This window comes from Marmota marmota, unplaced genomic scaffold (genome assembly GCF_001458135.2).
Source record: "Marmota marmota marmota unplaced genomic scaffold, marMar, whole genome shotgun sequence".
Lineage (NCBI taxonomy): Eukaryota > Metazoa > Chordata > Mammalia > Rodentia > Sciuridae > Marmota > Marmota marmota.
The window spans coordinates 2,767,175-2,774,411 of NW_025999945.1; the positions used below are offsets into that span (position 1 = coordinate 2,767,175).

General features: G+C 35.4%; 1 non-coding gene across 1 annotated transcript; it reads right to left on the reverse strand.

Annotated features, from left to right (window-relative positions):
* Positions 1-6,535: 6,535 nt before the first annotated feature.
* LOC125616446 lies at positions 6,536-6,640 on the reverse strand. The gene has a single exon (XR_007347076.1). It is a non-coding gene; the product is annotated as a U6 spliceosomal RNA (small nuclear RNA).
* Between the last annotated feature and the right edge of the window lie 597 nt (positions 6,641-7,237).

A 7,237-nucleotide genomic window follows, 5' to 3' on the forward strand; every position in this document is an offset into this window, starting at 1 on the left:
CCAAAAAAAAAAAAAAAAAAAAGACAAATAACCTAATCAACAAATGGGCTAAGGACCTGAACAAACACTTTTCAGAAGAGGATATACAATCAATCAATAAATATATGAAAAAAATGCTCATCATCTCTAGCAATCAGAGAAATGCAAATCAAAACTACTCTAAGATATCATCTCATTCCAGTCAGAATGGCAGCTATTATGAAGACAAACAACAATAAGTGTTGGCGAGGATGTTGGGGAAAAAGTTACTCTCATACATTTTTGGTGGGACTGCAAATTGGTGCAGCCAATTTGGAAAGCAGTATGGAGATTCCTTGGGAAACTGGGAATGGAACCACCATTTGACCCAGCTATTCCTCTCCTCAGACTATACACAAAGGACTTAAAAAACAGCATACTACAGGGACACAGCCACATCAATGTTTATAGCAGCACAATTCACAATAGCTAAACTGTGAAGCCAACCTAGATGTCATTCAGTGGATGAATGGATAAAAAAAATATGTGCATATATACACAATGGAATTTTACTCAGCATCAAAAAAGAACAAAACCATGGCATTTTCAGGTATATGGATGGCATTGGAGAAGAAATGCTAAGTGAAGTCAGCCAATCCCCCCAAATCAAATACCGAATGTTGTCTCTGATATAGGGAAGTTGACTCATGGTGGGATTGGGAGAGACAGCATGGGAGAAATAGATTAAATCTAGATAGGGAAGAGGAGTGGGAGGGAAAGGGGGCAGTGGATTAACAAGGATGGTGGAATGTGATAGACATCATTATACAAAGTACATGTATGAAGACTTGAGTTGGGTGTCAACATACTTTATATACAAACAGAAATACAAATAAAGTGGCATTTATGCGTATTAAGAATAGTAATGCAAAAAAAAAAGTAATGTTACCTTAGATTATGTAGAGGGAAATGAAAGGAAGGGAAGGCAGGGGATGTGGGGATAAGAAAAATAGTAGAATGAATCAGACATCATTACTGTAGGTATGTATGTAACTGTATGACCAATGTGATTTTACAATATGTATACTCAGAAAAGTGAGAAATTATATCCTATCTATGTTTCGTACATCAAAGTGTATAAGTGCTTTCTACTGTCATGTATAACTAATTAAAACAAATTTAAAAAAAAGAAATGCTAATCAAAACCACTCTAAGATATCTTCCTCCAGTCAGAATGGCAGCTATTATGAAGACAAACAACAATAAGTGTTAGTGAGGATGTGGGGAAAAAGGTACACTCATACAGTGCTGGTGGGACTGCAAACCAGTGCAGCCAATATGGAAAGCAGTATGGAGATTTCTTGGACAATGGTAATGAAACCACTATTTGACCCAGCTATCCCTCTTCTCAGTCTATACCCAAAGGACTTAAAAACAGCATACTACAGGGACACAGCCACATCAATGTTTATAGCAGCACAATTCGCAATAGCTAAACTGTGGAACCAACCTAGATGCCCTTCAATAGATAAATGGTTAAAAAAATGTGGCATATATACACAATGGAATATTACTCAGCAATAAAAGAGAATAAAAGCATGGCACTTGCAGGTAAATGGATGGAGTTAGAGAAGATAACCCTAAGTGAAGTTAGCCAATCCCCCAAAATCAAATGTTTAATGTTTTCTTTGATATAAGGAGACTGATTCATAGTATGATAGGGAGAGTGAGCATAGGAGGAATAGATGAACTCTAGATAGGGCAGATGGTTGGAGGGGAAGGGACAGGGCATGGGGTCAGAAATGATGGTGGAACGTGATGGTCATTATTATCCAAAGTACATGTATGAAGACACAAATTGGCATGAATACAATATGTATACAACCAGAGATATGAAAAATTGTGCTCTATATGTGTAATAAGAATTGTAATGCATTCTGCTATCATATATAAATAAAAAAAGAGATTTTAGGAGCAGGGCCGAAGTTTCATGTTCTACAAAAGATGACATCTGATGTTCATAGGTCACATAGGTGCATACTGTATAAAGATCAAGAGTGTCCCTAATTGTCATGATTCTGATTAAGCAGGTGGACAATCTAAAGTTAACTATATAGGCTCTATCTGGTCCCAGGCAGTCAATAATGGGAAATATATTTGTTTAAGAGCTATTATTAAAATAAGTTGCTATTGTAGCTAATCTGTGAAAGCAACCTAGATGCCCTTCAATAGAAATGGATAAAGAAACTATGGTATATATACACAATGGAATATTACTCCACATTAAAAGAAAATAAAATTATGGCATTTTCTGGTAAATTGTTGGAGTTGGAGAATATCATGCTAAGCAAAGTAAGCCAATCCCAAAAAATCAAAGGACGAATGTTCTTTCTGATAAGTGGATACTGATCCATGATGGGAGCATGGGGCATGGTAAAAATGGAGGAACTTTGGGCAAAGGGGAGGGAGGAAAAGGAAGAGGATATAGGAGCAGGAAAGATGGTGGAATGCGATAGACATTATTACCCTAGGTACAAGTTATGACTACACATATGGTGTGACACTACATCATGTACAACCAGAGAAATGAAAAGTTGGGCTGCAATCATATACAATGAATCAAAATGCATTCTGCTGTCATATATACTAATTAAAATAAATAAATTTATTTATTTTTTTAAAATGGAGTTGAGAGGTCTTATTATACCAAGTCTTGTTAAACCACTCAAGGCTCAGCTTTGAATTAGGTTTTCTCTACTACTCACCCAGGTATGAGCTGACTATATGAACTTGGCCAAACTTCTGGCATGAAGTTCACTAGCTTTTGTAACAGTTGGTAAAACCATCCCTCACCCTTATTATCTGAGGACTGTCACCCATTTCTTTCTTACAAGACAGTTCAGCCTTTGCTATACCTATCACAATTCTTTACAAACAAGAGATGTTATTAATAATGACCCTGGCAGTTTAAGCTATGAAAATAATCACCATTTCCTAAAACCTCAGAGGACAATTTTTGAGGCTGCTTGGATTTGGTGTCTTCCAGATTGCAATCCTAATAAGTCTCAAATAAATGTAATTTTTTCTTTGTTCTCAATCAGGCTGGATTGATCTCTGTTAATATAAGGTTTGACTTCTTTCTAGCATACTATAACCATTAAAAGTACAGCATTCCTAAATGATGTATAAGGATTTTTAAGTCATCAAGATAAATTTGAATGTTTGGTAGTTAAAACAATGATGCTATGCAATTATCAGATTGTACATAAATGAGATATTTACAAGGAAGGGATAATACATATTGAAACATATATTAAATATGTATGTGATAGAGATTACATTGCCTTAAAACTCCAAGACTGAAGGGTCATTCTAAAATTTATTAATACAAACTGATGACTTGCATTTATCCTGCTAAAAACACAAAAGTAATCTTATATTTAATTCACAATGGAATCTGTGATAATGTGGACACTTAAGTTAGGGCTCCTTTATGTTCTTCAGTGATCTGTTTACTGGATTTTAATAAGAAAATCAACACACGAATGAGATGTGGGGAGGCCATAATGTTGGCAAATATCTCTGAAGTACTAAACTATACAAAGTACTTAAAAGTACTTTGAGGAATGGTAATCTAGTTTATATTCAATTTATTTCATTTCCCTACAAAGCCCTGAGGAATATACTCCATTCTTTGCACAAAAGCCAATTACAGTAATGGGCTGTTCATAAGAGTTTCCAGCTTTCAGAATTAGTTCTTACTATTTAACAGTGCATTTTCAGATGACTGTTAAGCTAATCATTTCTAATTCTTCAGTAACTATGTTTATAGGATCAGCATAAAACTACACCATTCTCTTAGTATTCAGTGTAGACCAACATGAACAAAATAACAGAAAAGGAGAATAAAAAGACCTTGGTTTATCATAGAAACAGAAGAACAAAAAATACTTTCATGGTAACGAGATCCCCTGGTGGAGATATAAATTGTTCAAATGCTTTTATAACATTCCCATTGGAAGAACAATTCTACTTCAAAGCTAGTTCACAGCCAAGAAAACATGATTCAGTAAGTTTTTAACTTTGGAGACACCTTTTACTTCTTTAAATGACACTCACTTAGAAATTCAGTATGAATTTAACATTTTTAATTGGTGCATTATAATTATATCTCACACACATCCTGTGTGGGCGAGGGAAAGGGTCCCCCTCCAGAGGGGTGGGCTGGTTGAGATATAAAAGCTAAGAAAATAGTACTACAAAATAACCACGGGACACAGAAATATAGTTTGGGGAGGGGGTGCAGGCCAACCTGACTGGACAGAGTGCAGCTTCTAACAAAGATGGAGTCCATGCCTGCTTGCTGTGTTACTGTGGTACAGATCAAAGGGGATTGTAGGGATAAGGTTTCAATGTGGGAGGAGTCTTGTCTTAGTGCTTGCTTCTTCATGAAAAACAGGATAAAGGTGGGGTAGGCAGGCAGTTTGGCTTTTAACAGGTTACTCTCTTTTCAGGTGTTATATGTTACCTTTTTGCAGAGATGGCTGGGAGTTCATGTGTATCTGGCCACAGCAGGAGCGCCACTGTGAGTTCCCACATACCAGATATTCCCACTCAATGGCTTCACTGTCGATCTGGTGGACGCACATTTCACGGGTGACTTCCTGCAATTATACATAATAGTGGGATTCATTATGCCTTATTTATACATGCACAAAGCATAATTTGATCAATTTCATTCCCTACTACCTTCAGTTTCCCCCTCCTCTCTCTCACTAATCCACATCCTTTACCCTACTGATCTCCCTTCTAATAATATCATCGTAATATTGTAATTATTGTATTATATATGTGTGTGTATATATGCAAACTTAATTATGGTATATAGATATAGAATAATTTGGTAGATTTCGCTCCCCAGTACTTCCCCATGCCCTCTGATCCTCCCCCTTTCTTTCAATCCTCTGCCTCTACTCTACTGGTCTTGCTTTTATTTTCATGAGTTTCCTTTTTTATTCTCTCTCTCTCAAGCTTACACATATGAGAGAAATCGTTCAACCCTTAGTTTATTGAGTCTGACTTATTTCAATTAACATGATGTTCTCTAGTTCTATTCATTTATCACCAAATGCCATAATTAAATTCTTTATGGCTGAATAAAATTCCATTGTGTATATATACCACATTTTCTGTATTCATTAATTCACTGATGGACACCTAGGTTGGTTCCATAACTTGACTATTATGAATTGTGCTGCTATAAACATTAAAGTGGCTGTATTGCTGTAGTGTGCCAGTTTTAATTCTTCTGGATAAACACCATGGATTGGGAAAGCTGGGTCATATGGTGTTTCTATTCTTAGTCTTTTGAGGGATCTCCATACTGCTTTCCAAAGTGATTGTATTAATTTTCAGTCATAATAACAATGTTTAATGAACCTTTCCTCTACATCCTTATGAGAAATTATTATTTGTATTGTTGATGGCTGACATTCTAATTGGAGTGAGATGAAATCTCAGTGTGGTTTTGATTTGTATGTCACTGATTTCTAAGAATGGTGAATATTTTTTCATTTGTTGGCCATTTGAATATCTTTGTAAAATGTCTTTTTAGATCATTTGCCTACTTATTGATTGGATTATTTGATTCTTTAGTGTTAACTTTGTTGAGTTTCTTATATATTCAGGTTATTAGACTCAAACTGAAAAAGTAGCTGGCAATTTTTTTCTCTCATATTGTATGCTTTCTGTCCATGCCCTTAATCGTTCACTTTGCTGTCCAGAAGCCTTTTAACTTGATGTCATCCCACTTATTGATTATGAGTTTTATTTATTGAGCTTTAGGTGTCTTGTTAAGGAAGTTGGCACCTTCACCAATATGTTGAAACTGTGCAATGTAGAAAATGTTTTCTTCTAGCAGTTGCAGTGTTTCTAATTACTATGTGTTTAATCCACTTTGAAATGATTTTTGTGCAACATGAGAGATAGTGATCTAGTTTAATTCTTCTACATATGGATATCCAGTTTTCACATCAGTATTTATTGAAAAGACTATCTTTTCTCCAACATATGGTTTTGGCCCTTCTGTGGGGGAATCTGATGATTGCATCTATGTTGATTTGCCTCTATGTCTTCTGTTCTACTCCATTCATCTCCATGTTTGCTTTTATGCCAATCTGATGGCATATAATACCTCTGTAGTAAATTTGAGATTGGGTATGGTGATGCCTCAAGCATCACTCTTATAGATCAAAAATGCTTTGGCTATTCTGGGTCTTTTACTCTTTTATAAGAATTTAAGGACTATTTTTCTAGTTCTGTGAAGAATGTCATAGGTATTTTGATGGAGATTGCATTGAATTTGTAGAATGATTTTGGCAATATGGTCATTTTGACAACATTAATTTTTGTTTATTCAAGAGTAAGGGAGATCTTTCTATTTTCTAGTGTCTCCTTCAAATTCTTTCCTCTGTAATATATAGTTTTCATTGTGGAAATCTTTCACCTCCTTGGTAAGATTTATTTTCAGGTATTTTGCTTTGTGAGGCCATTGTGCATGGAATTGTTTTTCTGATCTAAAAATAAGAACTGTTTCATGAATTTGCTCTTTATCCTTGCACAGAGGCCATTGCTAATTTCTGTGTCATTCCAATTTTAGTATATGTGCTGCTAAAACAAACACAGAAATACAGTACATTAAGTGGGGCTGCTCTCTGTGAAAAAGAATAGGGAGATGTCAAGAAATGTGTTCCTTTTTCTTGCCCTCTCATCCCATGGGATATGCTGCTTATTAGTTCTGTGCCCTTGGGCAAATTATTTCCTTTTCTGTGTTCAGTTTTCTTGTCAGCAAAGTGGGTAATGTCCCTTTACTCATAAACTTTCTGAACAAATGAGTGTGCAATGTGGACAAGACATCCTATATATGTCCAGTGGATATTCATTAGATGTCCTTTATTTTATTTTATTTTATTTTTCCTTTCCTCATGTCTGAACCCCTAAACACCTAGATAAAGGAGAAATGTTCTGTGTTGGTCTTTGGGCCATGATCTTCTGTTATGATCCGATCAAAAGGAATATTTGAAGTATTTCTTTGGTCCGTGATGTTTTCTTAAATCAGTATTTCTCAGTAGGGATACTATTGGCATTAAGGTGAGAAAATTAATTGTGTACAGTTCTTACAAACAATTAGGTTGCTTACTCTCTAAATGTTGCCCACTAAATGCCAATAGTAAATCCATCGTTATAAGGACACCAAACAATCAGCAAAATGTCCTTACAC